General features: G+C 35.4%; 1 protein-coding gene across 10 annotated transcripts in view; it reads right to left on the reverse strand.

Moving 5' to 3' along the window:
• Anks1b (ankyrin repeat and sterile alpha motif domain containing 1B) overlaps positions 1–25127 on the reverse strand; it is a 1036613-nt gene that overhangs the window by 658710 nt on the left and 352776 nt on the right. The gene's annotated exons all lie outside the window — the stretch shown is intronic.

Consider the following 25127-nt stretch of genomic DNA (forward strand, 5'->3'; position numbering starts at 1 on the left):
ACTGGAGCACCTTGTGACCATAAGGCAACAAGCCTAAGATCAATAGGTCAACGCTCTAAGAATGGTGACATTTAAGATAGAAAGAGCCTGGCAGCTTGTAGATAACACTGAGTTGGTCGAATAGATCCAAGATCAGTTTCTCCAGACTTTTGAAATATGTAACAACATTCTTATATTTGTGCCATTGCTATTTGGTTTTTCTCTCACTTAGAGTTGAAATAATTACCACCCAACACACTGGTATTTTCCTTTGTGGATATTATTAACTAATATACCAATGTTGTAAGTTAGGATAAATTATAACATAAATTGAAGTTAGGATAACATTTAGACCCAATTCTGTATTACTGATTATTCAGTGTCCTCTAAAAACTGGAATCCATTTCATTTTAGAAAATCGTACTTTTTTATGGGTGAGACATTAATTGGTTACCAAATATTCATTGGGCATCTGCATGTGCAAGTGTGTGTGTGTGTGTGTGTGTGGGTGTGTGAGTGTAACTGCACTAAGTATAGAGATTTTAAAAATGAATTAAACATAATCTTTGCTCTCAGGAAGTTCATGGTCTACTGGAGAAAAAAGATTATCTTCATGATGAATTCCAAAATGAATAATGTTTCATTTTTCACATTTGTTACCTTATAAAGTACACTTCACTAACAAGAAATAAGTAAAAAGAAAATAAACTCATTTTCAAAAAATCTGAGCTCCTACTTTTTCTGTAATGATATTTACAGTACAGTAGAATTCAAGGTCAGTGTAATTGCTTTCAGACCAAACCAGACCCTCACACATCAAAGAGTCAATTATGTTCTCTCTACTCTATTGAAAGCAGGAAATTGGGAGTAATTTATTTTTAACAACAAAGAGTGACAAAGTAGAAAGCGTCCAGGGGAAAGCAATCAGGATGGTATATGATTTAAAAACCATGTCAGGAAGCAATGACCAGAGAAGCCTCACAGCCACATAATAGTTTTCTCAGCCTACTTGAAAGGCACTCCCTGAAGAGCCATCCCACAAAGGAAGGGAAGGGCAGAAGTTGTTGCAGGAGATTTATTCCAAAGCAAAACGAAGATTCATATTTGTAAATCAAGAAGCACAAATTCGGATCAGTACCAAAAATAATTTATATGAATTAATAATATTGCTTATCTTTTAAAATGAAAATGCACTGATAAAATAATTAACAACATTACAAAGCAGCAGAAGGAACTCCTCATTATTGGAAATCTTCCAGCAGGATTACAGATGAAACACATTGTACATTGCTTGTACTGGTGACTGTAAGATCCAGGAGGGTTAGAATTTGTTTTGTGCACCTCCGCATTCCCAGAATCTAACACAGCTCCCAGCACATATCTATTGATCAAGTAAACACCCTCAAGTGTCCCTCAAGCAAACCTAACTACTGTGTATGGAAATTCTCATGCCTTTTCCAGATGTAAGTGATTTTGCCCTTTACTTGATTGTTATTGTTTAAGACTTTGCTTATCAAAAGTGAAAGAATGGGGTGCATACCTATACAGTAATCTCTGACTTTCAGGAGGCTGAGACAGGGGGATGGCAAACTTGAGGCCTGCTTACAGAATTTAGTGAGACTCCAGCTTAAAAAATAAATAAATGAGAAACTGAGACTACAATAGTAAAATTGTAAAGAATCTATGAAAAATAGTCTCCAGATACAATGATCATTTATCCTAAATTAAATTCCTGAAAAAACTCATGTATTTGGTACAGTTGAAATTTTACTGTGTTTATGAAGAATTATGAAGATTTAAAAATCCTTAAGAACAGCTCTGGAATTTAGTCAATGGGATGGGCTAATTTGCTTTTTTTCCTTACAAAAGAATTACATAAATTTCCTAGAGAAAGAATAAATATGAAAACAGTAAAATACGGAAACAAAGTCTTTGTAAATAGGGAGGGAGAAGTGGTTGAAGGGCTCATTTTACCTATTCCAATTGTCATAGGACAGAGTCATGAAAAGACAGAAGTCAAGGAAAATAAGTGCAAGTAAGACTCCAAAACAAACATAATTCATGGCAAGGGGTCATGAGAATAAGACCGAATGCCCTGGTAGTCTACAGAAATGTTGAGAGGGCCTACGTTTCCCTCCCAAAATGGTTATGAGTGATTTTCTGTACATTTAAAAAAGTAAATAATCACGTACACAATATTTTCATTCATATTAAGGCTTCATGTAGTATTTTTTACTTATTAAATGAGAAACAAAATTTTGCTCTTAAATTTGTTTGCTTTTTGGTACTGGGGATAGAACTCAGGTCCTTGCGTTTGCAAGGCAGGCACTGGAAGCACTAAGCTAAATCCCTAGCCCTGCTCTTGAATTTCTTTAAGTTGCCTGAAAATCAGTTCCAACATGCAGTGTGTATTCTAGAGCCCACTGCCAGGTTGCAGAGTAGCTTGTGGAGATGCTTCACAGGGAAAAGCTGAGCCCCATTAAATGCCACAGCCCTGCTAACCACACGAATGAGCTGCCTTAGACATGGACTCAGTGCAGCGCTCCAGCATCTCCCAAGCTCCAGATGATGGTGGCCTGAGCCATCTTCATTATAATTTCACAAAATACCTCAAATCAAAACCATCCTATGAAGGTGTTCCAAATTTCTGATAGAAGAATTTATGAGACATTGTTTATAGTTTTAAACCACTAAGTTTCAGTGAATGTGTTATATACCAATAGGTGATTAATAAAGAACCCCTTGCCAAATCCTTTTAAATGACAAAAAAAAGGAAATTTATGTTATCAAGATATTTTAAAATATATTTTAATACAGTAGTAAATGTTCTTCATGAATGCATTAAATAAAAAGAAGTAATGGGAAGTCTAATTTCAAGTTAATATTGCATATAAACTATTTTTGAAATATCTTCAATAACTGGAATGTGTTTTGAAAATAGCTGTGATTTCTGTAGGTGATGAATTCACAAGTCTAAATTTTTTTTGCCTATATTTATAATTAAAATTACAATTTCACTATAAGATTAAAGAAAATAAAGATTAAATCTTTCTTCAAGGACAACATAAATTCTACCACTGACCCCTTGTTGTCCTAGAGCCCTCCCCCAGGTTAAAAAACGCTTATAGTTGAATATGGAAAGGTAACAGAAGTAGTGCTGGAGAAGAAAAAAGCAACTCAGGTTATTTTCTTTGTAATGGATTATGTAACAATTGATAAGTAAAAATTGTATAAATTTATGATGTACAACATGATATTTTCATATATATATGCTGTAGAATGGCTAAGAATACTATCAAATATACATATTACATTACATACCTATCACTTTTTGTGGTGAGAACACTTGAAATCTACTTTCTTAGCAATTTTTAGGTATATAATATATTGGTATTTGTCACCATGTTGTACAGTCAACAAATCTCCTACACTTATTTCTCCTATCGAACTGAAATTTTGTGTCCTTTGACTACATGTTGTCCTCCAGGTTCATCTATGTCATCATTAATAACAGTATCACATTTTTAAGAGGTAAATGGTAGTCTTTGGCTTGTGTGTGTACATGCATACAAAAATTCTACATTTTTGTTACCATTTCTTGATGTACACTTAGGTTGATTCCGTATGTTGGCTACTGTGAATAATGATGCAAAAAGCATGGGATTGCAGATTTCTCTTCAACATACTGATTTCATACCCTTTGGATATATGCCCAGAAGTGGTAGTCTATTTTCAAATATTGAGGAATCTTCATACTGTTTTCCATAATAACCATGCCAATTAATATTCCCAACATTAGTGTACAAGGTTCTCTTTTTTCCACATTCTCATCAACACTGATTACCTTTCATCTTTTTAGTAATAACCATTCTAACTACTGGGAAGTGATATCTCATTGTGGTTTTAATTTACATTTTGCTGATTATTAGCGAGAGCTTTTCTTATACAGTATCCATTAGTCATCTGTAGGTCTTCCTTTAAGAAATTTCTAGTCAGGTTCTTTGGTCATCTTGAACTGGGTTATTTGTTAACTACTGAGATGTTTGAGTGTTTTTAATATATGTTGTCTATTAGCATTTTATCTGATATATGTTTTATCATTTCTCCCATTCCACTGGCTGTATCTTCACTCTATTAATTGTTTCCCTTGATGTACAGAGCTTTTTAGTTTATTGTTATCTTGTCTATACTTGCTTTTGTTACCTATGCTTTGGGGTTCACAACCCAAAAGTCTTTGCCCAGATCAATATTTTCTTTTAGCCATTTCAGTTTCAGATGTATGGTTTAAATCTTTAATTCAATTGAGTTCATTTTTGTATAAAATGTGAGATAAGGGTTCACATTTTTGTGTGTGGATATCCAGTTTTCACAGCACTATTTGTAGAAGTGACTGTGTTTTCCTCATAGTATACTCTGGGTATCTCTGTATCTGTAAATCTGATATGAAAATAATATATAAATATGAAAAGGTAGATCTAATATTTTCTAATCTGGTACTTATTTCTAATAATTTATCATGAACTCTTCAATGAAAAATGCAGATGGCCCCCAATTTATGAGGTTTTAACATAATATTTTTAAACTTTATGATCTACAAAAGCAGCATGCATTCAGTAGGAATTCTTTGAATTTGAGTTTTGTCTTCTCTCCGACAAATGCTTATGTTGTATAACACTCTGTTGTGATGCTGGGAAGTGGTGGCAAACCACAGCTCCTAGGCAGCCATATAACCACAAGGGTGAACGGCCAATGTACTATCGTGGGCTACATGGTGTGCTATGATGTTTGGTAAGTTAGGCATAATAAGTGCATTTTCAACTAACAGTATTTCCAACTTAGGACAAGTTCATCGGGAAGTAACTCCATCCTAAATTGATTAATTAATAAGCTTGAACATAATCCCACAAATCAATAAGTAAATCAGGTTAACATCTAAAGTGCTTATCTATCACTTAGCCAAGTTCCATGTAGAATTTCATGAATAAATGCTGAAGATGAATGCATAAGCTGATACTTCAATTGGTATTTTGTGTATCCTCCACTAGAATTAAAGCACCAAATAAGAAAGAACAATGGTCATCTTTTTCACACGGTATACACTTAACAAAAGTTTGTTGAATGACATCTACCATAAATTCAAATTGTTATAGGAGTGACAACTTGCCCTTATGAAATGTTTTATATTCTTCAAAATGAATAATATTACATTTACACAATGTTTCTCATTTAGCCCTTACAACAACCATGCCATTATCCCTATTCAGAAAGTAGCTTGGAATTATTAAGTGAATTGTTCAGTATTAAGCACCTGTTTAATGGAAGTGCCAGGGCTTTAACCTAGGTATTGTGAGAGCAAACAGGTTATTCACGTAATTGTTTCACAGATATAAAAGACTATGATCAAAATTTTATTGCCAGAAGTAAGAGAAAGAGTAAATGTGCACATCACTAGGTAGATGCTAACTGGTAATTTTTAAATCTTTGCAAGCTCTTTTCTCTGTATTGGGAAACTTTCATCTTTGGGGATGGGGGTGCGGTTGGGTACCAGGGATCAAACTCAGGACCTTGCACTTGTGAGTCAGGCAGTGAACTCACTGAGCTCAATTCCTGGCCCTGAGAAACTTTGATCTCGATACAAAACAATAATTTCCAACCTATCCTTGATGGTTAATCCTCATAATGAGCAGCAGGGATTAAGAAAACCATGGCCCACCAATTGTGACTCACTTTGAAAACACCATTTACCTAGTCTAATAAAAGTAGGCTCCCAACTTGGTAAGTGTCTTTTGCTGTTTTCATATTTCACCTTTATCTTTTTTTAAATCCCAAGTTCTAGACCCTAGACTTATTCCAATACTTGAATTTTCCAAGAAAAGCGAAGCTAGGACTGTGTTCCAAGCTTAGGTCTTTACCAGCTCTCTTCTGAGGGACTCATGTCCAGCCGCTGAATCCTAAACACTCCCCTCAGGCCCTATCCTGGCTAAGAAAAGGCCTAGTTTTGCTGCATCCCATCTGCTACAGTCTTGTGTGTGATGTGTGGACCACATAGCACTCCTTCAGAGCAAACAGTGATATGCACTGAGGACACTGAAAGCATTATGCATCACCCCATGCCAAATAAACATTAGTAATAACAAATTCCCTACAAAGCGTGGTATCAATATGTATATCTAAAACGTACAAATAAAAAATTTAAAATAAATAAGTACAAATTATCAGTTTAAAAAGAAGTCTAAATAGTATGCTTTCAGATATTGTTTACATTATGTTCCTATAAAAGTTCAAACCAGGGCCGGGGATTTAGCTCAGCGGTTTGGTGGCCTGCCTTGCAAGCGCAAGGACCTGAGTTCAATCCCTGGAACCAAAAAAAAAAAAAAAGGTCAAACTCATCTCACAAGTCAAAATTGACAAGTGACTAATATAAGGTTCTATGTTTCAGTATGGGGGAAGGAGTACATGGATAGCAGTACTATAAAAATTGAGAGTTTCAGAAGTCAGTATGAGTCAGAATGCAATTTATCAGTTAAAGGCATTAATGTGAAATTAGCTGATTAATACAAGTATGATATTTAAACTAGAGAAAGTACCAGGCCTCCTCTCTTCTATGCTAATTAGTATTGGGAGTTATCTACTTTAGTAATTGAATAACAGACAGGCTAAACAGATTATGCTGACCATCTTTTAATAAGACAGTGCAAGTTTTTATTCATCCAAGGGGCTGAGGGGGACTCTGTCTTCTGATTTATAACACACCTTAGTAATGCTCAGGAAGCTGGGTATGGTACAAGTGCTCACAGAAGCACCAGTGGTGTGGTTTATAAAATCAAATAAGCTTTTCTCGACGACTTTGACAGGGCCTCTCTGTGGGTTGGCTTCTTACGTAGCACAGCTCTGCTCAGCACAGTTCTACGGGGTAAATCAAAGCAGCTTGCCCCACACTGCAGGGAGACCCGTCTGGTGCCGGTGGATTGGCTCTAGGGCTGACGTGTGAGGAGGATGAAGACCACATCTGTAGATATGGCTGAGGAAAACGGTGAGCATTAAACCCATGTCATGTGGGAAAAGACCACAGAAGAAAAGTGCAGAGGAACCCGCATCACAAATATTTGCAAGGTAGAGGAGAGTGTACAATTGTTCTCTATATCTGATGGGTTAGAAAGAGTACCAATAGACAGATGGTAATAAGGAGGCAGGCTTCAGCTTGTCATGAGATTTCTAACAGTCAGGAGTGTCCCTGGATGAAAGTGGCTGCTTAGCAAGTAGCAGGTTCTTTACCCTGGAGTCTTCAAGCCTAGCCCGATCCACACAAGTCATCTCCCAGGTATAGCAGATAATGGTGTGAATTAGATGAGTTTTACATGCTAGGTAAATAAAATAAGCATGAGGGGGATTATGTTAATACTATGATACAAGCCACCTGCATACCTTTACAGCTTCCTAAATTCTTCTTCTGACAATGGAGAAAGTAACATAACAATTGGGGAACAATGGAGAGTGTAGGTTTATGGCTCATATGAAGTTAGAGATGACTCAATTCTACATGGCTCAAAGTAGATAACAGATTTTAGAAGTGGCCTGAAAATGCTGACATTTTCCCACAATACCAAGAAAAAGTATACTCAAAAGATTTACAATGACATTCAAGTCATGAACATCACAACATAGATATGGAATAATAAAAAATAACTTTAAGAAAAAAGAAGAGCATTACGTGGAAAAAAGAATAAATAACAACAGAGCAACACAAGGGAAAGGAGCACTGGCTACAGCGGTCAGAAGAAAAGCGCCTTCCCTATGATGTCCACACCCTAAACCCCGCACTCTGGGGGATATTATGTGGATGGGAAATGGGGCTTTGCAGATGCAAATGTGGGGTCTGAGATACGGGGAAACCAGGGATCATCCAGGCAGCCAAAGTCATCACAGGTTTTGTAGTAGAAGAGGGAGAATGGAGAGCCAGTACTCAGGGATGCAAGACAAAGGCTTTGGATTTACAAATCAGCCACAAGCCAAGGAATGCAGGCGGTTCACCTGAGAAATGAAAAAAATAATTTTTCTTAAGTCTCCAGAAAGGAAAATATGTTTTTAAAAAATGTTAGCCTGCTGCAGCTCATTTTGACCCCTACAACTACAAATTAATTCATTTTTCATTTTTAAGCCACTAAATTTGTGGCACTTTGCTAGGGGAATACAGGAACCTCATATAATAACACATCTACAGAAGGCATCATGATGGGAGGCACAGACTCCAGTGGAAAAATATACTTTGTTGTTTTATAATATGACTCAGTATTTTAAGGATGTGGATGCTTTCTCAGGCTTAAAGTTAAGGCAGTGCTATTGCAATAGCATTTCTTCACGCTCCATCTGGGATCTTGACAGGTAACAGCATGTGGAAAAATATATGGGTGACAATATCCAGGTATCAGTGTGAAGAGAGACGAGTAATGGAGGGGAGGAGACCAGCCTTTTATCAGATCTTTAAATAAATGTGAATGGTTCTGGTACAAAAATTGAAAAGCAACAGAATATAGGGTATACCTTAAAGGAAGCAGACTCCCAGTGTCTAAAGAGATCTTTATATTATGAAACTTCAAGGCAAATAACTAGGAAAACAATGGATTATATAAGTGCCAGGGAGCTAACTGACTAGTCTTTAAAGAGATATAACAAGGCTGACTACTATATTTTTGTACCAAAATTGACTCAATATTTAAATAACAAGAAAATATACCTGTATCAATCTTAAAATAAGAATGGTCTTTGATCAAAAGATATTAACCAGACACACAGAGCTCCAAAGAAAAAGACTGATAATTTGACCACACAAAAATATTCAATTATATAAAGCCACTCAAACATAACAAAAATTAAGAGACAAATTGAAAATGTAGGAAAATTCTTTGGCAAATATGACAAAGGGCTAATATATTTAATATATAAAGAGAATTATAAAGCCTGGCATGGTGGCACGTGCCTGTAATCCCAGCACTCAGGAGGCTGAGGCAGGAGGATCGCTGTGAGTTCAAGACCAGCTTGGGCTATATAGTGAGTTCCAGGTCAGTCTCAACTACATAGTGAGGCCCTGTCGCAAAAAAACAAAGAAGAAAAAGAAAGAAAGAAAGAAAGAAAGAAAGAAAGAAAAGAAAGAAAGAAAGAAAGAAAGAAAGAAAGAAAGAAAGAGAAAGAAAGAAAGAAAGAAAGAAAGAAAGAAAGAAAGAAAGAAAGAAAGAAAGGAAAGAAGGAAAGAAGGAATTATAAATTAAGATGAAAGAGATCATCAGCATATTGGAAAAACTGGACAAAGGATAAAAGCTACTAATGAAAAATAGCTATAAATTCTGTGTATGAAAATATGCTCAAACTGTGCATGCTGGTGTGTACCAAAAATCTCAGCACTATTAGAGGCTGAGGCAGGAGGAGTGCAAGTTCAAGCCCAGTCCAGGCAACACAGCAAGATCCTGTCTCAAAATAAAAGAAAAAAATTTTAATAAAAAATATTTTATTGGGGTTGTGGCTCAGAGTGAAAGCCCTGGGCCAAATTTCCATTGGTTGGGGAGGGGGGCTTCATTTATAACAAATTTATGTACATTAAAACAAAACTTGGTCAGAATGATGTTGATAATACAGTGTCAAGGTGGAAAAATATGTACTTTTATATACTCTTGGTCAAAATGTGAATGGATATGAACCTCTTTCAGGCTAATTTCTCAATTACTAGACAGCATGAACTTTAAAACTTGGTCATGTTAAAATGTTTTCTTCACCTGGGAAGAGATGGGATTGATAAACTGACATTATTTCTAGAATATGATACTATAAGGCACCATTTATAGGCATTGCATAACCATTACTCTCTTGATCTAAAAAGTTATGTGTATTTCTATTAAATAATGAAAGGAGGGGTGGGGTAGAAGGAAACTTGCCTTTTAGTGTTATGAGTTGGAAAAGCTGTAAACAGATCTAATATCAATCATCTGAGTATAAACGGATTATCAAGATATCATCCTCCTTTGTAAGAAGTTATAAGTTAATGTCCACACAGCTTGATTCTCTGCTAACTCTCTATTAAGCAGACACTTCAAAATTGGAGATGCCAATTAAACATTTGAAACCAAAGTAGAAATCTCATCAGCATAATGCTGATAAATCAGTGTGGTTTTACTAAGAATATTATTTGGGGTATGTTATTAATTGAACTGCATCACCCTAAAATTCAGATGTCAAAATCCTAACCCCACAGACCTTCAAATGACACCTTGCTTGGAAATAAGGTCACTAAAGATATAATTTGTTAAACTAAGGTGAAAGTATTAGAGTAAACCCCTAATTCAATGGCTGTTATCTTTGAAGAAAGAAATCTGTAAAGACATATACATAAGACTAACGCCATAAGACTTGGAGTTATACTTCTTCAATTCAAGCAACTCCAAAGATTACAGACGACCAGCCACTAGCAGAAGCACGTGGAACAGGTTCTCCCACAGCTCACAGAAGGAGCCAATCCCGCCAACTCCTTAATTTCCAACTTCTAATTTCCAGAACTTCTAATTTTCCAAATTTCTGTTGTTTAGGCAACTAGTTTGTATAACTTGATTATGGTAGCCCTAACAAACTAATATAGGAAAAGAAAGAAAAAGGTGGGCGGGGAGAGGAGGGAAGGAAGGGAGGGAGGAAGGAAAGAAAAACAATAATGTAGAAGTCTACAAACTTTAGATTACATAAAAACTACTCAATCACTTGTAAATAATGCTGATTTGTAAGTCTTTCCAAAATTCTTACTATAGTAGTGTCCCTAATGGTGAGTCCAGAGAGCTAGATTTTACAAATACCCTAGGTCATTTAGATGCAAATGGTTAATGAAATATACTTGAACAACACCGGAAGAGCCTTTAAGGAGTATAAGTCCGGAAGGGAGAACTCCAGCTCTCTTTTCTGTAGCAAAATGGTCTTGGCAAAATCTTAGTTCCCAAACATGGAAATTAGAATATTAATAGTGTAAATACTTCAAAATGTTGTTGATATTTATAAATGAATAAAACAAAATTTTGATTAAATTAACTACATTGTATAAAGCACTTAATGGGGTATTTATGTGCCTAAATGGTCAGTAAATGTGTACATTATTCTCTTTAGTCATTTAAATATGCATTAAGTATATAAGTACCAAATTGTTGCATGAAGATGTGCAAAAACAGGGAAGAATGTGTAACATATGACCACATTTGTACAAAAGGCAAACATGCATACACACAATATATGGATGAAATATTTTGGGGGGAACAGTGAGAAACCTCTTGTGGTTGATACTAGAGAATAAAGTCATATTATCTTTTTAAAAATTTTTGTGTATATATTATTTTTAGGCAAAAAAAAAGATTGAGTCTAAATGCCACCTGAATAAGGTAATAATGCCATTTCAAAAAATAAACTCTGGTTTTTATTTTTGGTACTATTGTGTAGAAATTTGCATGCACCAGGTGAAATTGAAAGTGGTGAAATCCCACGAATAATCTCTTTAACGAAGCACATAAAAGCAACTGAAAACACGCCAAATGCTAAGCAAAGCTAAAAGAGATCCTCTCAGTATGAATCCTCAATGAAAGATTCAGATGATGTACAAAAGAAATCAAAAGAAACAGAAGGTAGTTCAGAAACAAAGAGATGAAAAGGAGGAAAGCATACAACAACCTTAAGGCTAAAAGACCAAACAGCTCATTGTCTAGGAAACACTACTTACAGTCAGAAAAAAAAGAGGAAGAAGAAACAGAAAAGAAATGGATAATTTATATGAAAGGATTTATTTGCAAATGAGAGGAGTCCAGTGTGTCATATTGTTTTGGGGGACAGAAACCAAATTATTAGAAATATGAATGAAAACTGAACAAATAAGTGGACTAAAAAATTGAATGTTTACCTGACCAGGGGAATGCGGAAAAAAATAAGAACCAAGATACATCACGTAAAGGTACAAGACCCCAATGATGAATATAACTATTGTTTATCTAAAAAGTGCCAATTAAAAAAAAAGAAATGCAAAACCCTGAATATTCAAACATAAATAAACAGGATTCACAACTAAATACAACAGCCAGAATATAAGCCGTGTCAGTCAGAAAAATAAATGACATTTAACTTAAACAACGGGAAAACAAAGAACATTATCAGGTTTAAAAGAACAAAACGTAGATTGGTGTTGAAGCCGCAGAGCCAAATGTTCAGTGTGGGTAGAGATGATGGGGGAAAGATTTCTTCATAGTGAGGGACTTGGGCAATGGCTGTGACTAACCCTGGGGCTGTTACTGCGAGTGACTGAAGGACAGAACAGAAAGCGCGCTGCTTGGTGCCCGTGATATTCACCGGGTTCGCCTAGGCTGAACTTCTGAGCGCCTTCTGCCTTCTGCTTGCATTATGCTCACTGCTCCTGTAAAAAGTCATCGATGTCTCTAATGCCTTCACCTTTTAATTCCTCCTAAGCCTATCACTGCTTCTCTAACTTCTCTCCTTGGTCATCAAACTAGTTCATACCTCATTAGCTCATGCCTGTGCTGCATGAACGGTCTCCAAACTCCCACTCCTGACTCAGCTCTGCTTTTTACATCGGGGCTCCTCCCATTTTAAATACTAATGCAAGTTTTTCAAAGAAAAATTTTTATAGATCTCTAGGTGATAATGTCAGAATTAACTTAGAAATTTAGAGAATAAATGACCTCCTGATTCTCTCTCCAAATTATAGACAAGAGTCCAGAATGCAAAAAACCTTTCTGCAAAGGGTCAGACCGTTCACACCACAGGCTGCACTGGCCCGGTAGCCAATGCCGCTGGGACGTGAGAGCAGCGACAGGCAACACACAAATGGGAAAATTTGGCCAGGTTTGACCTGCAGTGGGCAGACTTGGCCAAGAGAATGTAGTTTGCCAACCAATGGATAAAACAAAGAGATCAAGCAAGTGGGATTTAAATGTGAGAGAGGCAAGTGACGAATGCAATATAGGTTTCCTATTACTAAATTCCAGCATTGGACGGACTGGCATCCATAGGGCTCTGGGGCAGGTTCGTCACTGCTAAGCTCAGCTCACACGTTCTCTGCTGTCAAGGAAGAGTAACTGACATGTGCTCAGTTCCTGCTCCCAGATTACAAATCATGTATCTCTCCAACGGAATGAGTAAGAACAGACAGAAGCCCGCTATACTAATGGCGCTTCACAGGAAAATACAAAGGCAAGGGAAAGAATCTCACTTTCTTTCCCCAATTCTAATATGTAAGTCATACTGTTTTTTAAAAAATATATCAGCAAAAACAATGTTTTTCATTTTATATATCATAGCAAAACTTACACAAATGTTAAAATAACAAATATGTAAAATATATTATTTAATATAAATATAAGTTTTGATGCCGGTATGAATAATGTAACTATTTAAAATACAGTACTGTAGAAGATAATATTGCAACAACAATATGGAAATATGTATTTCTATCTCCAGTCTCAGATGTCTTAAAAGTACACACAGAAGTGAACAAATGAATGAGAAATGTTCATAGGTTAAAAAAAAAAGTACAGAAATCTGACTTTAGTCCCAAAATGGAATTAACATTTGTCAATTATATAAATTAAAGTGACCATCTCATTGATAATCATGTCATTATTCACTTATTGATTCTCTCCTCGAGGAGCGAAGAAAAAAGAGATAAATCACTGGAAAATAATCATGCCCCTGCATGCTGATAGAAAAGCATTGCGCTCTGAGTAACAAGCCGTGCTTGAATCCAGGTCTCTCTCATTTGGTCTATTAATATACATTCAAAGTTGTGAACCTATCATTTTTATACACAGTAATTAAACTCTCTTAATACAAACTCCTAGGGTTCTTTTACTTGTTTCCCAAAGTAATCACATGTTAGAAAAGTAAGCAAATGTGATAAACATTTTGGGACATTTTTAGACTTTTTAGGAAACATTTTCTAGGTCTTTTTTTTTTTTTTCAATTAATGTGACTTAGGAGATCATGTGAAAATACTGAGCTTCTGACAGCATAAAAAATTCCTAGCTTTAATAACCAACTACTAATCATTAAATCATCACGAACATGTGTCTGAAAGAAGCTTATACATCATTAGGAATCTTTAAGATATCAAAATAGGATTGTCATGTGTCTCCTTGATATTATAAATCTACCAGCATCCCTGCTCGGCAGAGCAGCAACATCTGCACCTTTGAAAGACCTCTCATTTCCTGACTTCTAATATCCAGAGTATCACCAGCCCCATGCCTGGCTCACTCTTGCTTTTCTGTGTCCTTTGCTGCCAGGTTAAACCAGGATTCGGCATCACACATGCAGATTACTGCCCCTGCTTCTTGGGTAACCTCCATTCTTGTACAGATTTACTTTATCCTACACCCAGCTATTAGAAGAATCTTTGAAGGCCGTTCTCCTCAAATTATTCCTGGCCAAGAACTCTAGGAGTCCCCAAATGCTTTTCATTCCACATAAAAGTCTTCATCTTAGCCTTGAACATCCAATCTTACATTCTTTAGTTCACTTTCTAATCACTCACAAGATGTGATCACAAAATACGGTGAATGGGTAATTAAAAATTTGTTAATGTAAGACATATCACCAACAATCTCCCTCAGAATACAACCCCTTGCTTTTGAACACATTTAGTCCATCATTCTGGCCACTTTCTGAAGCAGTTATAGAAGTTCTCGTCTATGTCTTTTGAGGCTGCCTCAGTGTCCTGAAACAACTTACCATTTCTGTCAAATACAAACATTACAATCTGTCCTCATCCACTTTATTCGCTGAATCTGGCACTGTGCAACTTCAGGCTCCTCCTCTAAAGTCAAAATGTCCATAAAAGGTAAACGGAGGCAGCCACAACAGCACAACTAAAGGCACACATGAAAGAGAACTCCCGGAACTGCTTCAGAAATTGGCAAGCAGAATGAGCTAAGTAAGAGCATTTGAAGCAAGGGGGAGGATTCCGAAGGGGTTAACGGCAATGTGTCTTTTACTATAATAATTTCAAAAATTTAATCACTCACTGTATTTCTTTGTTAGCCTGTGTATGGCAACACACTACTTCATCTGCATGCAAGAACTGTTTACCACTGAATTTGAACATGTCTTAACTTGCAGCTCTGCCTACTTAAATTCTCCACCCAACTCAAGGCCAGTGAAGAAGAACTTCTGGAATGGTGGGGTAAAGATCTCCAAAAATTCAGTCCTTTGTAATAACAAAAATAATATTTTAAAAGGTCAAAATTAATTTTCCCAAACTCCACAAATCATCTCATTTATGATAATCTATCAAGTGTTTATTCAAGAAAATCAGCAAATCTTGGTACAAACTGAGCTTCACAGTGTTTTTGATTTGCCTCAATTCCATTTCTCCTTCCCCAGTCCCATAATGGTCTCACAATAATGCTCACTGTTAAAATCACCAGCTTTACATTAACTAAAATGGCTTGGAGCTCTGGGGGAAAAAACCTCACACAGAGAATTTCTCTCTCTCTCTCTCTCTCTCTCTCTCTCTCTCTCTCTTTTGGGGGGGTTTTCTGAGACAGGGTCTCACTACATAGTTGAGATTCACCTGGAACTCACTATGTATCCCAGGCTCATCTCGAACTCACAGTGATCCTCCTGCCTCAGCCTCCCGAGTGCTGGGATTACAGGCATGTGCCACCACACTTGGCCTCAGAGAATTCTCATTATTTGATGTTCAGCATTTCTGTGGAAAAGCTTCACTTCTAGAACTTGTGTCCATTTGACCCGGTGCAGGACTCAGTCCATGGGAAAGGCTATGTTCTCAAGGTGTTTAGTTGAAATCAAACAAAAGCAATTGTTTAACATTATAGCTGTTTAACATCACAGGTGCCAGAGCCAGAATCATCAGCTGGGGCAAATCAACGACTATCCAAAAAACTTTAAAATGTTGGTAGAGATGTCTGTAAGAGCCTCTGAAAAGTACCAGCACATTTCTGAGTATCAAAAGGGCCACACATATGTGGTTGGCTCTGAGCATACTCAGGAAAGATCTGAGAAGACTCTTCTCACCTATACCTGATCTTAAAGCTATGCACAAGCCGAAAATAAATTCTAGAGAAGACATGTAAATACATAACTAGAAGTTTGAAGGCAGGCATCTATATATAATAGTTTAGGAAACAGAAGACTTATTGGCTAGAGGTATTAATTTTTTTTTCTCTTAAGTCATGTGATAGCCACTAATCTAACCAAATAGACCCTTGGTTGACCATTCATGAAACCAATATAGATTTTATAGAATTAATTAAGAACAGTCAATAAACAGAAACAACAAAAAAGCCTGGCGATAATCTGATTTTCAGTTATCACAGTATAATATATAAAATACCCAATTTTAAATAAAAATTAAAAGTGTAAAGAAACAGGAAAGCATGGTTCATATTTTAAAAATTATAACAAATGCTCTCCAAGGAAGCACAGATGTTAGAATTACTATAAAGACAAGACATTAAGTCAGGTGTTATAAAGATGTTCAAATGATTAAAGAAACTATGCCTAAAGAATTAAAAAATAGTATCAGAATGAATATTAAAGGAAAATATAGAATAGCAATGTCAATAAATCAATAGAAATTGTTGAAATGGAATGAAATTAAAAGGTCCAGAATTGGAAATGAAATAACTCACGCACAACACTCACTCAGAGGACTGATAGCAGCTTTGAGCTGGAGGAAGAATGAACAAATAAACATAAAATGAACTATCCTAAGGAACAGAATGATAAAACATAGATGGAAGTAAGAAAATATGGGTGACCTTTATATTATACCAACATGTACAGTGAAAATGCCGGAAGGAGAAGGTAACAGAAAGATAAGTGAGGAAATAATGGCCAGAAATTTGCCAAATCTGATTAAAACAAAGAAATGGTAATATACGCATCAAAAAGTATCAACAAACTGCAGGTTGATTAATTCAAAGAGTTCCACACTAAGATATTTGATGATCAAACTGTTGAATAATAAAGACAAAGAGAAAATCTTGAAAACTAAAAAGTTACTCATCATGTACAATGAATCACTAATAAGATAAACAGAAACCAGAACGTTAAATCCAGAAAGCAGTAAGACAAAAATACTTAACATTTTCAAGAAAAGACAATATCACCAAAGAATTCTATGTCCAGAAAACTACCCATTAAAAATAAAGATAAAATTAAGCCATTTCCAGATAAACAAAAATCAAGACAATTTACTGCTATCCTATATGCTCATTAAAAAGACTGAAATAATAAAAACTTTCAGGCTGAAAAGACACTAAACAGTAACTGAAATACACCTTAAAAGATAAAAAAACTGAAAAAAATGATTAATGGGTAAACATAATAGATAATATTACTGCATTTTTTACTTGTAACTCTTCTCCATCCTACAGGCTTTCTAAAAACTTCATAAGGCAATGATTATACATGTATCTTGATGTGCTTACAATATTTAAAGATGTAATTTATACAAAGGTAACAACACAAAACAAAATGAAGCTATATTAGAGATTTTGTATACTACTGAAAGTATGTTGGTATTATATCAAAATAAATTATTTCTGCCAGGGATGCACCTGCCTCACAAGTGCAAGGGCCTGAGTTCAATCCCCAGTAAAAAAAAAAAAAAAAAAAAAAAGAAAAAGAAAGAAAGATTGTTTGCACTTATGTCAATTGTAACACCCAAAACGCCCACTAAGAAAATAGCATAAATAAATGTTGTTTTAAAAATACAAGGAATTAAAATGATAAACTAAAATATATTTACTTTATACAAGGAGAAGTAACAGAATAGAGGACAGAAATGATATTAAGACACCTAGGAAACTAGCCAAATAGAAGACATAAATTTCACCTTGTCAGTAAATACATTAAGTGTAAGTGGATTCAACACTCCAAAGAAAAGGCAGAGATTGGCAGAATAAATAAAATCTCAGGCTGGATAATTTATGGAGAAATAAGGTATTTGGCTCATGACTACAGTGACCAAAAAGTCCAAATCTCACGGCCCCTGCATCTGGCAAGGACTGACATGGCTGCACACACGGTGACAGTGAAGTGGAAAAGGTACACACAGGAGGCTAAGCATGTGCAACGTCACTACTTATAATAACCACCCCCATAAGAACCAAGTCCTACAAAAACTACCAGTCCTATTAATCCCTTCCAAGTGTGGTTTCCATGAGTCAACCACCTTCCCTAGTCCCACCCCTTAGAGATCCACCACTTGTCAATGCTGTTACACTGGGAGCAAGCCTCCTGCAAATGAACCTTTGGAGAACAAATCAGACCCAAACATACAAGTTGGGTTCTGACTACTAACAGGTTCGTGGAGGTCACAACCATATCACTATGCTCCTATGGCAAAAACACACTAGGAAGCATGAATAAACTTTCTATTTTCTATAGAAATAATGAGTAATATTTGAATTTTAAGAAGAAATCACTTCATCTGAGTTATCTAAAGAAGTTTTCATATTATATATGCATATTTCATTATATATAATAATTTGCATGTAATAAGCATTACATATATGTTAATGTGTTGATTTTATGGTTTTATGGATCATAACATGTTTTCTAGGCTTTGTAGAAAAACTAAATTATTCTAACTCCATTTAACTTTTTTACATATTTAAAATCATGTATTTATCAAGGCGTTTCCTTTTCCAGAAATTATCACAGGATTATTATGTTAATAGCATTATTTCAATGGCCATGTGAATCAATTATTTAAAATTTTCAATTTCTTTACAGAATCTAACTTCAATATTCAAGAGCATTTCATTGCATTTTCTAATATATTTATGTATACATCTCCCACACAAAGAACACTCAAGCAACAAATAATCATTGTAGTGTCAAGTACATATTGAGTTATCTTCTACATATAAGTATAAAATGTGGTATTTCATGCTTTTTTATTCAAAATGGTTGGACGGGGATTCCTTGTTAAATGTCATATGTTGTGATGGTACTGGGCTAAACTTTTAACAAAGTCAAAACTACAGATATTTCTATTTTTAAGAAATGTTGTCTTTGAAAAAGAATTATGGATATTCTAGAAAATTTTCATTGGCTATCATAAAATTTCTTCAGGTTGGTACAAAAATGTTTTAAAAAGCTGAAAAGAGAAAAAAAATTTGTTCAAATATATTATAATTTTTAATGCCCTGTAGAACTAGTCACTGGATCTTAATCAAATGAATGAATAAAACAGGTCAAAATTCAGCATTTTATTCATTGCCTATTGTAGGAAACTCTACTTTGTAAAATGAGCACCTTGGAATAAAGTCATTGGCATTCACTGTAAAACATGATACTGCCATAAATCCATTTTTGATGAAAGTAATGAGAGCTTCAAGAATCACACTCTTTACTCATCTCTAATTATTATGTATACTAATACTATCTTTCACATCTGAAAATCATTGGCATCACCAAAATGACCACAAGAAGTTAAAATACCACTAATCATTAGGAAAAAAAAAATCCTGTTTTTAGAGTCCAGGAAGGCCCTTGGTAGGGATAATTTAACTTAAAACTACCAAACTTAGCTGAACACAGTTACTAGGCATTACAAAAGTTTGACAAAAGTAAAATGTGCTTTTTTCCCTTTAACAATGAGAAAAAGGTTAGAGTGAGGTACAGGCTCTATGAATTATAACTCTATTCATACCAGAAAATAATACATCCCTATAATATCATATACTTTATTAAAAATAACAATGTTAGAACTATGATACTACAAGCTTTTCTGGAAAATTTTACTCAACACATGGCATCTCTGAGTTGTCTCTGAGTGACTTGTTTTTCATATATGCAATAGAATTACCAGAATCAGACTATTCTGAAGTGCACATGTGCTTTTGTGAAGGTAGAGTTTAATCAGAAAATAAAAACATCAACCTCTGTTTAGGATTTTATAACAAAACATTTTTCAATACCATGAATATACAAGATTTACTGATGTAGAGATACCTGTTTTCAAAGCTATACATGGATAATTGAGCTGTATAAATGACTATTTATTCCAGCTTTGGATTATGGGAAAAATATTTTAAAATTCAGCTAAGAATCTGCATGAAGTTACTTGTTAGGCAAAGCCTAAATACTGTAGATAGAGACTCACAGAATCTATAATAGTACTTGAAGACTGAGTACCATAAAGTGAAAGGATAAAACTTTCAAAAAGTAAAAAAATCTGTAGATAAGGTATAACCTACACTGCATTAATAACACTTAAATTAAATACTGTCATTAGCAATAGAGAAACATAACCAAAGATCAAATCCCCCCAATAATTCAATAAACAGCTATATGAGAAAGATCAAAGTACTAACCCAGGAATTAAAACAAAGACAGCACAAACAACAAAAATAAAAATCAGAAAACACTTACGCACGGCATAAATACAAACTTTCAGTTTACCAATGGCAAATTCTAGGGGAAACAAGGTGGAAAAGTTTGACAGTCAACCACCAGGACACCCTGAACTCATAGCACAGGAAGTAACAAAACATCCATCAGGCTCTAGAAAAATTCAAAACAGAAATAATTTCCCAGATAACAACAGAGATGGTGAGCCCAATGAAAGGCATGATTAGAGTCTCTAGAACAGAAATAGACAAAAAAAAAAAAAAAGATGAGCACAGGACCATGATAGAAGCCATGAATGTCCAGCATAGGAAAGAAATGGAAACCACGGATGCCCAACAAAGGAAAGAAACGGAATCCGTGAAACAGATGCAAACAGATATCCAGGAGATTGAAAACTGTATAGAAAGCATTTGCAGCAAAATGAACAAGTATGAAGATGGAATTTCAGATACAAAAGACAGAATTGTGGTCAATGACCATGAAAAGAGAGATCTCTTAAAAACAGGGATTCTGAGAAATGACCCAACAACTCCTACATGATGCAAAGAAGAATAATATAAGACTGATAGGAATCCATGAAGAAGCAGGAGAAAGTACAAATGACATGAAAAAAAAAAAACTGTTCATAGAATTAATGACAGAAAACTTCCCAAACAGAGGGGAAGAATTTCCCATACAGGTAAGGGAGAACCTAGAATGAGGTAAACAATCTCCAACCTAGGCTGATATATCCTGCAAAACTATTTTTCAAAATTGATGGGGAGGGACAGGATTTAGCTCAGTGGTTCTGCCACCTGCCTTGCAAGCACAAGGACCCAAGTCCGATCCCTGGTACCACAAAAGAAAAAAAAAATTGATGGGGAAATAAGATACTTCCATGACAAAGAACACCTGAGAAATTTCATAATACCAAACCAGCACTACAAACAATTCTAAACAATGTCCTAGAAAAAGACAATGCAGGTTACAACACCATGAGGCCCAACAGAGCAAATCAATTAAGCAAGGCAAGAAACTCAAGGGAGAGGGGGAAAAATTTTAAAAAGTCAACAACAGCAAAATAGCACAACAATGATAAGTCAATACTTATCAGTTATAACCATCAATGTTAATGACCTCAATTCACCAATCAAAAGAAACAGATTGGCAGAATGGATTAAGAAGCAAAATGCAACAATATGTCATATACAAGAAACACACCTAATTGAAAAAAACTCATAGACTGAAAGTGAAAGGATAGAAAACAGTTCTCCATGAGACAGGAGACCATCAAAAAGCAGGGGTAGCTCTCTTATTTGCAGACAAAGTAAATTTCAAACAAAAACTAATTAAGAGAGTCAAAAAAGGTCACTACATCCTTGTAAAGAGAACAATCCAACAGGGAGAGATGACAATCATAAATATATATGCACCAAATATTAATGCCCCCAACTATACAAAACAAATATCAAGGGACATGAAAAACCAAATTAGCACTAATACAATTGTGGCAGGGGACCTCAATACCCTACTATCACAAATAGACAGATCATCTAGACAAAAAAATCAACAACAAAATACTAGAACTGAACCAAACTTTTGAACAAATGGATTTAATAGACATCTACAGAGTTTTCCACCCCACAAAATCAGAATTTACATTCTTTTTTGCCTGTACATGGCTCATTCTCCAAAATAGAAGCAAGTGATTCCAAAGCCAGGGAAAGACCCAATCAAAACAGAGAACTGCAGGCCAATCTCCCTAATGAACATAGATGCAAAAATCCTCAATAAGATACTGGCAAACAGAATACACAAGATCATCAAGAAGATCACACACCCTGACCAAGTAGGATTTATTCCAGGGATGCAAGGATGGTTCAACATATATATATCAATAAATGTAATACACTATATTAACAGAGTCAAGGACAAAAACCATATGATCCTCTCAGTAGATGCAGAAAAAGCATTTGACAAAATTCAACACCCACTCATGATTAAAAACCCTGTAGAAAATTGGAATAGATGGTCTTTATCTCAACCCGATAAAGTTTATCAATGAAAAACCAACAGCCAACATCACATTAAATGGCCAAACATTAAAAACCTTCAAGCTAACATCAGGAACAAGATAAGGATGTCCACTATCACCACTCCTGTTCAATATAGTTCTGGAAACATTAGACACAGCAATTAGACATGAGAAAGAAATCAAAGCAATACAAATAAGAAAGGAAGAAGTTAAACTGTCATTATTTGTTGATGATATGATACTCTACAAAGAAGACCCAAAAATTTCTGCCAAAACACTTCTAGACTTAACTGACACTTTCAGCACAGTAGCTGGATGCAAGGTCAACACTCAAAAATCAATAGCCTTCTTGTACACAAATAACAGACTCACCAAGAGAAAAATTAGAGAAACAATTCCTTCCACAATAGCATCCAAAAAAAAATGAATTATCTAGGAATCAATCTAACGCAGGAAGCAAGAGACCTCTACTCTGAAAACTACAGCACTCTGTAAAAAGATATCAAAGAGGATATGAGAAAATGGAAAGATATCCCTTGGTTCTAGGTAGGAAGAAGCAACATAGCAAAAGTGGATATACTATCAAAACTTCTATACAGATTCAATGCAATACCAATTGAAATTCCAACAGTATATTTCATAGAACTAGAGAAAATGATACAAGAATTCATTTTGAACCACAGAGACCTAGAATATCAAAAGCCATCCTAGGCAATAGGGATATGACAGGGAGTATAACAATCCCCAACTTGAAACTATACTAGAAAGACACTGTGATTAAAAACAGCATGGTACTGGCAGAGAAAAAGACCTGAGGATCAGTGAAATAGATTGGAAGATACAGAAACAACTCCATATGTACTTAGCTAACTCATCATTAACAAACAAGCTAACCATCCTCAGTGGGAGAAAGACAGCCTCTTTAATAAACTGTGTTGGGAACACTAGATTTCAACCTGCCTAAGATTAAAACTAGACCCTTATCTTTCACCATGCACTAAACTAAAATACAAGAGGATTAAAGATCTAAATATTAAAACAGAAACACTAAACTTTCCGAAAGATAAATTAGGCAGAACTCTTGAAGATATTGGCAAAGGAAAAGACTTTATGAAGAAATCCTCAGTAGCACAGGAAAGAGCACGAAGAATCAACAACTGGGATATTATCTAATTAAAAAGCTTCTGCACTGCAAGAGAAACCACCAACAGAGCTAAGAGGCAACCTACAATGTGTGAATAAATTTTTGCCAGCTGCTCCTCAGACAAAGGACTATTATCTAGAATATATAAAGAGCTCAAAAAAAAGTCAGGAACCCAAATATAAAGACCCAATTCAAAAATGGGCATCTGAAATGATGAACATACATTACGCCAAGAAGAAAAAGCAGCAAATAATCATATGAAAAAATGCTCAACATCACTGGTCATTCGAGAGATGCAGATGAAAACAACACTGAGATTCCTTCTCACCCCAGTAAGAATGGCTGCTATCAAGAAATCAAACAATAACAAATGCTGGCGGGGTTGTGGGGAGAAAGGAACCCTTACCCATTGTTGGTGGAAGTGCAGACTGGGCAACCACTGTGGAAATCAATATAGAGATACCTCAAATAACTAGGATTAGCAGTTCCATTTGAGTCTCTTCTGGGTATCTTCCCAAAGGAATTAAAAGAATCATACCACAGTGATATATGTATACACATATTTACAGCGGCTCACCTTGTAATAACTAAAACTTGGAAAGAGCCCAATTGCCCATCAATTGGAGACTGTGACTTTTCTATAAAATGGAGTACTACTCAGCCATAAAGAATGAGAAGCTAGAGTCATTCATAGGAAAATGGAAGCATATTAAGGCCATACTCTTAAGTGAAATAAATAGAACACACATGTGTAAATACTGAATAGTTTCTTTGGTGTGAAAGAATAAAAGTGTAAATAAGATCCAAATTGTATAACTGATAATGTGAAATAGGAAGAAAAGTGCTAAAGGTGTAGGGGAAGCAGGAAGGGTAGGGAAAGGAAATAAGGGAAAAGAAAAAATATGAGAAAAGGAAAATTGGAAACAAAGTCTTTGTAAATGGGGGAGGTGGAAGGGAGGGCAGGGGTATGGGAAAGAAATAAGAACCAAGACCTGTCATGTAAAGGTACAAGATACCAATGATGAATGTAACTGTGTTGTATGCCTACAAAGCACCAATAAACTCAAAGAAAAATAGAGAAGAAAAGCAATGTGTCAAACTGTATGACCAAGAACAGTTATAATGTATAGGACTCAGGCTCAAAAAAACTGCAAAATAGGGAATGGCTTAACCAAAAGTATTATATAAAGTCACTGTTCTTCTGTGTATTTATACATGTGACTATGTGAGTTGCCAAAAATGGATAAAGGTGACTATAGCAGACAGAGAGGGTGATCAGCAAAATAAGTATTTTGGGGATTCTTATTCACCTTTTCCTGACAGCAGAAAGGTATACACCAACCTATTTGTGAAGAAAACAATGACCAGTATGGGACACAAGGCTAATAAGAGGTGACAAAAATTAATTATTAGTCTGTTAACAACTAAGAATGCCTGTGGTAATAGTGACCAAGATCAAATGACAAAGACAAGTACAATCTGAACTATGCTGGGGATCACAATTTGGTAGGTGAATGTGAAGATGCTGCCACTACGTTTCACATCTCTCTCTCTCTCTCATACACACACACACACACA

This window comes from Fukomys damarensis, unplaced genomic scaffold (genome assembly GCF_012274545.1).
Source record: "Fukomys damarensis isolate Sample0158 unplaced genomic scaffold, DMR_v1.0_HiC HiC_scaffold_15, whole genome shotgun sequence".
Lineage (NCBI taxonomy): Eukaryota > Metazoa > Chordata > Mammalia > Rodentia > Bathyergidae > Fukomys > Fukomys damarensis.